Raw genomic sequence first — 12,686 nt, 5'->3', positions numbered from 1 at the left:
AAAATATTTTTTTTTTTTTTTGCAAACATAATATTGCATTTTAAGTTAGTGTAATTTAGCTAACATGTATTTTATTTCTTTATCATTGACTGATCTGCAAATTGGATGATTGATGCGCTCATACTGTATTACATTTATAATAATTGAACGTTATAATATCCATCAAGATTAATTATAAAGATATAAAGCATTCTATTTAAGTTATATATAAACTAATAAAATGCAAAATTTAAATTCAATAATTTCTAAATTGACTGGGGTAATCATTATTGAACGTTTTAAAAATAATTATATATAATTTAATTCGTGTATTAAAAAGTTTTAAAACTTCAATTTAATTCTGTATTATAGAAATATTTAAATATTAATTTATATATCATATTTCTCTAAGATCGCATTTGAAAATCGATTCTGTTTTTGAAATTATGTATGCTAAAAAGGATGATTTGAATTATACAGGCTATGATTTATGGATTCGATAATAGATTTCATCAGAATTTCAAATCAGTAACTAATGCATGTTTGATTAAAACCGAACACGAATTATGTCATCATTCAAAAGAAAATTAATTAATGGAGAGTTTTCCTTCCTTATAACCACGAAGGAAGTGAGGGTTTGTTTCACAAGAGAACGGAAGCGTGGATAATATTACAGTTTATGCAACGTGGCCATAGTACTATAGTAATAGACCTATATATTCGTTGCTAGACCATGCACAAAATGACTCTATTTTGCTTGTCAGCAAAGAAATTATTCTACATTATAATGCTACAAAATTATACTTTAAAGAAAAGAAAATAAAAAAATAAAATAAAATCCACTCGAGGACATCTACAGTCTTTCCATAATGCAACGAGGACATCTACAGCCTGAAGGAATTACAATTCTATGCAAATTTAGGGGAAAAAAAATTACAAACATATTCATGCTAAAAAGCATCTTTAAATTGCTTCATTTCGGGTCAATGCTTTCTCAAAAGAATTAGACGAAAAAAAAAACATTAATTGTGAGAGTTTATACAATTTATAAAAATACTTATTTATAAAAATTTGAAACTTTAAATAATTTTCAATCGAGAATATTACTAAAGGAAATTAATAACTTTAACTTTGCTTGTTACGCTTGAAAAGATTTACAATTGAGTCGATGCTTTCTGTCTGGTGTTCCCTGGCAAATTTACTTGATGTGTTCTGATTACTATTAAGTTTGTGACAGTTTCGCTTTAAGAACGAATCACATGGGAAAACCAAAAACAAAATTTAATTCTACGCAATTATCTAAAGTAAAACTTCGAACAAGAAGCGACTTTATTTCTTAGATCAAATTACATTTTTCCGATTTAAAAAAAAAAAAAAAATTATATATACAAAAACATCCTTATATTTCCAAATTTAGAAAGTTTCCTTATTTTTAATTATTACACAAGATAAATTTCCATTCGTCCAAATTTTAGAATAAATTTAATACAGGCCTATTTTTCTGTAAAAACTTCGTATTATTTTTAAATAATTCTCTAAACTTTTTAAGCAAGTATTTAGCATAATATGCATTATCTTAATTTTTACAATAGGTTAATATCAGCAGCGAATTTAAGGCATTGGAGACTTTCTAGCTGCTCAATAGTAAAATCCTTTTGTAAAAAAAAATATATATTAATTTTTTTAAGCTACTAAAAACAAAATTGTTTTTCCTCTCTAAAATCAGCTTTAATCTCTTAGAACAGAATAAAAATGGAAGTAAATGAGCCTTATTTAAATTTTTTTTTTTCTTAAAATTACAAGAAAAAATTAGGGCCACTTATTAGTAAAGTGTGTGAACAAATAAATCTGTCATCGATTGGTTCAAATTTTTCTGTGATTATTCATGAATTTATAGTAATTTATCATTTTTATGTATTTAAAATTATAATAAATTTTAAATAAATAAGAAGAAATTCATTAGCGATTTGGTTTTTCTGTAGAAATTTCGTATAAAACTTAAAAAATAAAGTTTTCTTAATTTTATTATAGACCATAACGGACTTTTTAATCAACAAGAAAGTTTATCTATATTTAAAAACAACTCTATATTTAATTATTTTTACTAAAAAGATTATAGTATTTGCATGTCAACGATAAAACTTTATTGAAATTCTAACAAGTAAATTGTATTTTAGAATTTAAACTAAACTTTTGAAAACTTTGTTCTCCTGCTGAATCAACTTAAAACAAGGCAACTTTAAATTGAATTTAAATGATCAAATTTAAATGCATTTATCTAATAAACATCTAAAATGAATCCTGAAAATAAAAATAATTTTGATTATAAAATTTACATAAATAAATTTTATATTTATTATATTGAATGGTTCTTACAAATTCTTATTTAGAAGGTTAATGTCAAAAATGAGAAATGTCATTATTCACAATTAAAAAAAAAACAACGAGAGGTGAAGGACAATACATTTACCAGCGGAAGAACGCGTAGTCTGCTAAGAAATCAAGTTGGCTTCTTCCTATTGTCGTAAAACAAGGCAAAACAATGTGAAAGTCAGCATCTGTGAAGCCTGACATCCACCATTCAGCTTTAAGCTTGACAGGAAGGCATCGAGAGAATAGGTTAAACAACTTTAACCCTTCAATGCCCTAAATGTATTTTTGTCATAGTGGAAACAAAAATTTCAAAAGCAAAAAGTTGAAATATGTATTCTATAAATGAAATACATCTTGTAAAAATATTTTTCAGATTAAACTAAATAACTTAAAGCAGAAAAACATTTGTTAAGACATTAAAAATGCATCAAAAATTTAGTTTTATAACACATCATCTGCAATGGTATAAGAAATTGTGGCACCTCTGAGAAGTTTGCAGCACCAATGTACTGCAAACTTCTCATAGGGGGTCAACAATTTAAAAATATAATTAAAAATTCTAATTGTTGTTTTACTTCTTATTACTTCTTGTATAGCTTGTATATTTTAAAAAAATCAATCCACAACTTATACATTTAAGGTGCACCTTTGACATACCAGTTACTTTGATTTGCCACCAAAAATTTTTTTGCCAATAACTCAAAAAAGTTAAAAATGTTGGCTTAGTGCATAATTTGATTATTATTATTATTGTTAATGAGAGTTTTCAATTATATTATTAATGCAAATATTAAGGCATAAAAAATGACTTTTTCCAAATACATGGTGCCATCTGGTGTTACAGATATAACCTTATTTTTACATACTAACAATGTATAAAATATGCATGCTGTACTTTCTAACGTATATGCATAATTTATGTTTTAGGTCCAAATGCTTTGAGCCCCTTGTCCCTCACTTATATAATCCATATCTAATATATTACTCTATAAATTTCAATTCTTAATATGAACAATAAATATTTTTCTTATTAAAAAAATTAAAAAAACAATTGTATATAAATAATACTTTATTGTTGACATTCAATAAAAGCATTTAGATATCTTGCAATATTATACTATCAGACTGCTTTCTCAAAAGAATTAGACGAAAAAAAAAACATTAATTGTGAGAGTTTATACAATTTATAAAAATACTTATTTATAAAAATTTGAAACTTTANTTTATTATACATTTGAAATAAATATAAAATGCTGGTTACACAATTATATAATTTCAAATAATTGCATTTACTATTTTCAAATAGTTTATATGATAATTCTATTTAAGAGAAATGAAAACAAATTTTAAACATTTTCTTCAACAATAATTCACGTAAACTATATGAATCTAGTTTATAAATAAAAAAAGAATTAAACAGTCCGTGTATTAAATCGTTTAATTTACTGAATAAAATAAAATTTGAAATTTTTTATCTATAAAACATTTTTTTAATAAAAATATTATACATTTTATATAATCTAAATCATGTACCAAAAGTAACAAAAGTATTTCATTTTCTGAAATTATTATATCTTAAACAATCTTTATCAATAAACACTTTTTATTCTTGGCATAAATTCACAAAAATATATATATATATTTATACAATATATATCTATCTACATTATAAAATATATTCTTAGGCACTAAAATAATCTATTTTGAAAGAATTTAAATTAGCTTTATAGAATTTCAAAATAAAATATGTAATTGTATAAGAATAACAAATTTCGGTAACATGAAGTGTTATATTTTTCAATTTGTTTTATATATTACACTTTTAAACATTCTTTCTACTTGATTAAAATAAAAAACTACTTCATATAAAACATTATTTCAATTCAAGTGATCTCTCTCACTATTTTAGGCACTAAAATAATCTATTTTGAAAGAATTTAAATTAGCTTTATAGAATTTCAAAATAAAATATGTAATTGTATAAGAATAACAAATTTCGGTAACATGAAGTGTTATATTTTTCAATTTGTTTTATATATTACACTTTTAAACATTCTTTCTACTTGATTAAAATAAAAAACTACTTCATATAAAACATTATTTCAATTCAAGTGATCTCTCTCACTATTTTATCATTATAACATATTTACTTTAAAAAAAATAACATATCAAAATCAATAATTCAAATTATCTTAGCTGCTCACAATTTAAAAATATCAATAAAAAACTGGATTTTCTTAAATATTAAGAATAATTTAAAAGTTGCCATATACAACACAAATAATTTCTTTCTTGTTTTGAAATAATATATCTGATTTTTCTAATTAAATATTTTATTTCTTTTTAACATTATTTCTATACAATGTTATTACAAAATTTTATAAAGTACCAGTAATTTACTATTAGTAACAACAACAACATTTAATATTGACAAGCAAATTATAATATCCAAATTCAAATTTGTCACATTAAACATATCGCTGCAAATTGTCTGATGAAGCTAAAAAAATCTTTTATAACCTTAATTTTAAGGAATGTCACTTGACATCTTTTATGTGATTTTTCAGGTATTTCATCATTCCAAACATTCGAACTCTTTTCGTACCTTTAACAAAAAAACATAAAATCATACATAAATTATATTATACATAATTATATTAATTTATTTATATAATGTTTTAAACTTACCAAATACTTTTTGTAATTGATCATCACAGATTGCAAACTGTTTATTTTTTGGATCCTAAAAATAAATTATCATTTAAAAAATTATATATATTAATATATATAATTTTACACATACACACAGAATCCATTTATTTTAATCATTTTGAAATATTCTGTACTGATACAGTAATAACCTATTAACAATATTAAGCAATTAGCAGATCTTATAAATTGAGTTATATTTTAATTCAAACAAATATCCTCAGTTGTTAACATTAAGTGGGGTAAGTAAATAAGACTATAATTAGTGGAAATTCTTGTTTTATTGAATCTGACATTAAAAGGACATATTAAAACAAAAAGTTCATATGTGAAGACTTGTTAATATAATTATTATTCTTAATTAATTAATAATAATTCATTCAATATTGTTTGCTGCATTTTTTTAAACTTGTGTTTAGTAGTATCTAGTGTATAATTGAAACAAGAAATGTTGACAATATTTAAACTATTGGATTTTGTGTGTGTTATCAGCCATACATTTAGACTAGTTGTTCCCAATTAGTTTTTCCTGCGTACCACTTCAAGAAACAGCTCAAACTCGCGTACCCCTTATATCAGAAATTCATATTAATTCATACTAATATTATAAATTCGAAGGTAATTCTGTCTGTCTGTTACCTTTTCACGTCTAAACCGCTGAACAGTTTTAAATAAAATTGGGCACAGAGATAGCTTACATGTTGGAGATGGACATAGGCTACATTTTACTGCGAGAAAATATCTTACTCCCACGAGAAAATTCGATATAATGCGGGCGAAGCTGTGGGTAGACAGCTAGTGATAAATAGAATAAGTTTTTTTTTACATTTATTACCTTTAAAATACAATTCTAATAATAATGAAAATAACATAAGGTTATTTAATTTTAATGTGACAAATGTGCACGATTTTCTTTGCACAACTTTGTAAAATCTGGTTGCTTTTTGGTCAGCTTCAGTCTCGAGTCATCTTCGAGTCGAAGTCGGTGACGATGTTTAGTTTTCATGTTTGTCATGGCCGAAAATCCTCTCTCGCAGAGGTATGTTGTGCAAAATGGTAGTAAATATTTTTAGTTATAAATAAATGAATTTGTGCATTCAACATCATGTTATAAATTTCCAAATTTTTGACGGTCCACCCATTATTTTTTTTATTTTCTTCATCTCATGCATTTAAATTTTAAATCCACCGATTTTAAATTGCCACGCGTACCCCTTCATGCAATTTCCACTCTATAATTTCCAATTAGTGGTACGCATATCCCTGGGGGTACGCGTACCACTAATTGGGAACCACTGATTTAGACAGTTTAAAGATTGACAGTGGAAACAGAGCTTAAAAATGCCCGAGTACTGAAGATAATCATAACAGTAACCAAAAGTCACTACAATAAGCAAAATTCTAAAGTGTATTTTAATTTATATGTTTAAGCTAATTCTGACATTAGTCAACTGATAATATCTATGAATACATTATGCAGATCCTATTGTGTATGTACACACACATATACACAGAAAATATACATATAAATGCATAAAAGTAAAATATTTAAATATTCTAACTTACAAATAAATTTCTTTCACGAGCTATTTCCCACATCTTTTTTACAACATCATGCCTGGCCATCTGAGAAAAATAAATTTAATATATATTAGTCTTTTTTAATCAAATAAAATATTTTATAAACAAGAAAGAACAAAAGTTAATATAAATATTTTCCATTTTTTTTATTTTATTGTTTCATAATGTATATAAACAATTACTCACAAATAAACCAAACAAAGTGCCAAATTATTGAGCTATTATATGGTTAAGTTAAAGATTAGACTCTATTAATTTGTCTAGAAGTAGACCATCCACCTATAGACAAATGAGTTAGTTTCTAATCTTCTAACTTATAACAGCACAATAATTTGGCATTTTGTTTCATTTAACTAATAAATCAGGTTTAGAGATGATATTAATACTCACAAAATAATTAATATTTTGAAATAATTAGTTTTATAAAATATATAAGGATAATCTGTAATTTTTGGGCATCAGTACGTGGTAATCATGATCACCAGATTTGAACCCTTGTAATTTCTGATTTGGAATTTTAAAATATTAATTATTGCCTATTATGGTACCAAGNATTAAAATATTTAAATATTCTAACTTACAAATAAATTTCTTTCACGAGCTATTTCCCACATCTTTTTTACAACATCATGCCTGGCCATCTGAGAAAAATAAATTTAATATATATTAGTCTTTTTTAATCAAATAAAATATTTTATAAACAAGAAAGAACAAAAGTTAATATAAATATTTTCCATTTTTTTTATTTTATTGTTTCATAATGTATATAAACAATTACTCACAAATAAACCAAACAAAGTGCCAAATTATTGAGCTATTATATGGTTAAGTTAAAGATTAGACTCTATTAATTTGTCTAGAAGTAGACCATCCACCTCTAGACAAATGAGTTAGTTTCTAATCTTCTAACTTATAACAGCACAATAATTTGGCATTTTGTTTCATTTAACTAATAAATCAGGTTTAGAGATGATATTAATACTCACAAAATAATTAATATTTTGAAATAATTAGTTTTATAAAATATATAAGGATAATCTGTAATTTTTGGGCATCAGTACGTGGTAATCATGATCACCAGATTTGAACCCTTGTAATTTCTGATTTGGAATTTTAAAATATTAATTATTGCCTATTATGGTACCAAGATGGATGTTATGAACATGCTGTTTTACCAGTAATAATAACAAAAATCAGTTAATCAGTTAAATATAGGCAATGATAATCAAAAGTCTATATGCTTTTTGAGCAAGTTTATAAATAAGCCTTTATTTAAGGAATTTGGATTAAACAGTAGTAGGGTGACAGTGAATTACAATGTCATACTAACACTTTTTATAACAGAATGCCTGAATATGCTTTTATCACTAAAAGTAATCAATCAAAAGTGCTCTGATATATCATAAATGTACTGTATTTCAAATAAAGCATACAAAGCAACCATTTTCTTTTTTCCAATTGTATTAATGTTTGGAAATCAAGAAGAGAAGTTTTAAGCATTTTATGTACTAACAGGATAATGTTACTTATTGACAAGACTACTCCTTGTCTATAAAATCGCACTGCTGTCAATGGCTGGACACCTTAGAGGTATGAAGGAGTACATGTCAGGAGTTGCAATCTGGCACAGAGTATTTGGTGCCAAAATCATGCGCATATATATAAAAAAAAAACAGACTTGTAGGTAGTCAGGGGAACAAGAACCAAGTCAAAATAAAATACAAAATGGCGACACTGTTTCTACAAACAGGCACTAGTGCGAGATTTGCACATGCGTTGCTTGTTGGGAATTTTGAAATGCAAACATTGCAAAATCAAATTTTGACAAATGTGTGACACACGCTATGCATGCATTCCCTTGCTCTCATTTTGCCATCCTGCAAAACAATGAGAGCAACATCGGGACAATTCTGGTACAAATATCTTCCCACTTACCATAGCCATGAACAGGCTGTAACAATGCAACCTGTCGTAACCATGGTGGCAACAAAGCCCACCATAATCTACACCAGGACCCTGAGTACCGGTGTCAGCTTTTCGTCATTGGCAAGTGCTCATTTTTCTCTTTTCCTTAGAAAACAATGTGCATTATTCTTATATATTTTTGTGTATAACATAATTATTTTACCATAACTTTAGCATTATTATTACTATTATTATTCCTCACATTTAAAGCTTATAAAACAAGAGATTAAGCAACTTTTTGCTAGATTTTTTAACTTTTCTGGCAACATTTGGTGATGCCATCTGTTATCATAAGCTTTTTAATAAATTTAACTATTATAAAATGGCAAAAAGTTTAATTTTGAGGGTAGGGATGAGTTTTATAAAAAATTGTAAATGCTAACAACAAGTAAAATTGTTATGTTGATCCTACTGGAGATCTGCACAACCTCCTTTATCTCATTTATCTCCTTGCAGAATTTCAGAAATTTTTGACAAAAAGCATGGGAGTTATTAAGCTTCAAAGAGAGTGAACGAAATTGTGCCCCCCTCAAGCACATAAATATCCATACATACAGAAAAAACACCAATTTTTTTGCATTTCTTGATGGTGTCCTGAGTCCAAAAATGTAAAAATCTTGGGTGATAATTTTTTGACTGATTGCCAAACTTTCTTCCTGTTATATATAACAGCTGGAAAGTAAAAATTGTGACATCTTTTCTGTTTAGTGAAAAAGAAGTCTCTGTAGATTTGACTTTATGTTGTTAAACAAAATTTTTATTTCTTTATATTTATGACAAAATCTTGAGACTTATATCCACCTTCTTCTCAGCAACTACAACTAATTATGTCAACATACCCGAATTCTTTGCCGAGCATAAATTATCTTATTTCTCTAACGTTTTCAACCTACTTAATATAGGCCATCTTCAGGCTTAAGATTAAACTCTTCCAAAATGGAACGCATCATCTATACTAATATTATAAAGAGGTAATGTTTGTATGTATGTTAGTTTGTATGCTCCGAGTAATTTGGTAATCTCCGAAACTACTCATCCGATTTCAAAAATTCTTTCACCAATATTTAGAATGGAACTTCAGGGGGGACATAAGCTGTATATTATTCCGTTAAACATGGGAGATGGACAGTTCTTTACGATAAGCCTTACAGGGAAGGCTTACCATAAAGAACTCTGCTTCTACTTATACTATTTTAGATGTGGTTTTTTGCGTTTTTGATTGCATTTTAATAGAGTACGTCAACAGAATGTACACTAAGAAGGGATTTTTCAATATTCCCCCGCAGGGGAGAGGGACAGGATTAAGGCTTACTGTGAAAAACTTGGCTTCTATTATACTATTTTAGATGTGAGGTTTTTGCGTTTTTGATTGCGTTTTAATAGGGTACGTCAAGAGAATGTACACTAAGAAAAAATTTTTCGAAAAATTTTCTCCCACGGGGGAAGTNCTTATATCCACCTTCTTCTCAGCAACTACAACTAATTATGTCAACATACCCGAATTCTTTGCCGAGCATAAATTATCTTATTTCTCTAACGTTTTCAACCTACTTAATATAGGCCATCTTCAGGCTTAAGATTAAACTCTTCCAAAATGGAACGCATCATTATTCGAATACTTTTATTTTAAATTTAAAAGATTTACAATAATTGTGTATTTTAAATTAATGAAAAAAGAAATAAATACAATAAATAAATAACAATAAAAATAACATAAATAAATAAAAACATAGTAAACAAGGTTAAATATAACTATTATAAGCTTTAAGGGGTTTTAAGTCTCATGCTTTTTTCTATCATATACTTCCACGCTGTTCAAAGCGCATTAACAACATTGGCATTTAGGCAACGGTTTTTCATTTTACTTTTATATATTTCCATCTCCAACACAATGGATGGAGAGTGGACTGTTTTAATGACTTTTGCCCCAACCCATTTTACAATTGCTCCTTCTGTCTGCACCATAATTGCTAATATTGTGTTGTTGTGTCCTTTATCAACATTGTATTTGTGTTCTCGCAGACATACCACCAGGTTTCTTCTGGTTACAACTAAATAATCCTTTGCTACTTCTAACTGTTGATTTTCAAATGGTATTTTATAAACTTCAGCTTTCTCTTCCATTTTTATGCTGTCTTTATCATTCTTTAGTAAGCTATAGATATTAGGAAGAGTGATGAATGAATTGGTTACTTATAAAAACTCAAGAATGGTCTATAAAAGAGCACCCAAGAAAGCTGGTGGTATGTCTATGAGAACACAAATACAATGTTGATAAAGGGCACAACAACACAATATTAGTGATTATGGCGCAGACAGAAGGAGCGATTGTAAAATGGGATGAAGCGAAAGTCATTAAAATGGTCCACAAGTATATGATAGAAAAAAAGTATGGAACTTAAAAACCCTTAAAGCTTATGATAGTTATACTTAGCCTTGTTTATTATGTTTTTATTTATTTATTTATGTTATTTTTATTGTTATTTATTTATTGTATTTATTTATTTTTTTCATTAATTTAATTATTGTAGATCTTTTAAATTTAAAATGAAATATTCGAAAAATGATGTGTTCCATTTTGGAAGCCTGAAGATGGCCTATATTAAGTAGGTTGAAAATGTTAGAGAAATAAAATAATTTATGCTCAGCAAAGAATTCAGGTGTGTTTATATAATTAATTTTCTTCTGCCAAAATGGATACTGATAGAAGAAAAATTATTTATTTGATGATTTTTTTTATTCAACAAAAATAATAAAATGTAATATAATCAATAAATTAAAACACTAAAAATAAAATTAATTAATTTTCAAATAATCATCATATTTTATGTATATATTTAAATAACAGTGCCATTACAACTGTAAAATTTTTCATTTCTAAGTGTAAAAATGGATTTGTAATAAAACAAGAATAAAAGATTGTTTCAAAGGTACGAAAAAATTAAAGTTTAGTGTTACTTTAAGTAATAATTTTAAAATTTCATAATTACCTCATTAGCTCCAACAACTGCAGCTAATTCAGATGATAAAATACACTTTTTTGTATATGTTGTCTCTGAAGAATATTTATTAAAATATATTTACATTTTGTTCAAATTAAAAAATTTTTTAATATAAAGTTTTATACCTTTCTTAGTTCTTACAATCTGTTTAGGTTTTTTTGGTTCCTTTCTTTCTTTTTTGTTAGACTATTAAAAACAAAAACACAAAATTACAAAGAAATGATCACATAAGTAAAAAAATAAATATTAATCATTACAGTTTTTTTCACAGCTCGACTCCTGGATTGGACTTCTTCTTCTTGAAGTTTCCTCGCTAGTGCCTCATCATCTATATCCTATATAAATAATAAAAATTAATATTTTAGCATTTTTTAAATTTATGCTTTACAGATTAAAGGTAATTAAGCAAATGCATTTTTTACATCTTAGTTTAAAATATTTTTAGGTAAAATAAAATGAAAATAATTTTAGCCATCTTTATTGACTGCATAATTACCGAATCACTATCTTCATGAGAATAATTTTTCTCCTTCTGTAAAAATAAATTTTAAATTAAGATAAAATAAATAATTAATTTCCAGATTATTTATATCAATATATTGTAAAAAAATGAATTTCTACCATTTTTTAGAGCTGTAACTAGAGAATTTGATATTGAAGCTTCTTATAGAATTTTACCTCTCAAATGATACAGAAATTACAGAAATAAAAGTATAATAGTAGAGGTCTATCCTAAAATCTATAATCGAAGCACCATGAATGTATTTTGAGTTTAAAATACATTATTATTAATATAAAAAAGGATATATAACAACATAATGAATATGTTGTCCAATTTAATTCAATCTATTGTCTGACTTAGCTTAAAGGTTTGAAATAAACAAAGTCATTTTTGTTTCTATTATATGAGACTAGTTTTCCTGAAGTAATTGAGAAGCAATAAGTATTAATAGTGTAATTTTTAAGATTTAATTGAAGACATGCTTAAAATAGAGCTTTTTGTACATTTTTGTACAGTTTTGTATTGGTTAATAATCAACCCCTCAAAAACCTTAGAAAGGAAAGGGGTTGAATGCA

At 26.1% G+C, this 12,686-nt stretch overlaps 1 long non-coding RNA gene across 1 annotated transcript; it reads right to left on the bottom strand.

Annotated features, from left to right (window-relative positions):
- Positions 1-4,697: 4,697 nt before the first annotated feature.
- On the bottom strand, positions 4,698-12,409 carry LOC111614244. The gene is made up of 7 exons (XR_002754895.1): positions 12,106-12,409; positions 11,867-11,944; positions 11,735-11,795; positions 11,598-11,662; positions 7,224-7,283; positions 5,041-5,095; positions 4,698-4,957 (listed from the first exon to the last, which is right to left on the bottom strand). It is a non-coding gene; the product is annotated as an uncharacterized LOC111614244 (long non-coding RNA).
- Positions 12,410-12,686: the final 277 nt, after the last annotated feature.

The sequence above is a fragment of the Centruroides sculpturatus genome, unplaced genomic scaffold, assembly GCF_000671375.1.
Source record: "Centruroides sculpturatus isolate CEXI.00-Female unplaced genomic scaffold, Cexi_2.0 scaffold1726, whole genome shotgun sequence".
NCBI lineage: Eukaryota > Metazoa > Arthropoda > Arachnida > Scorpiones > Buthidae > Centruroides > Centruroides sculpturatus.
Note: the sequence above shows the minus strand (reverse complement) of the source record. Positions and strands in the feature narration are given on the sequence as shown.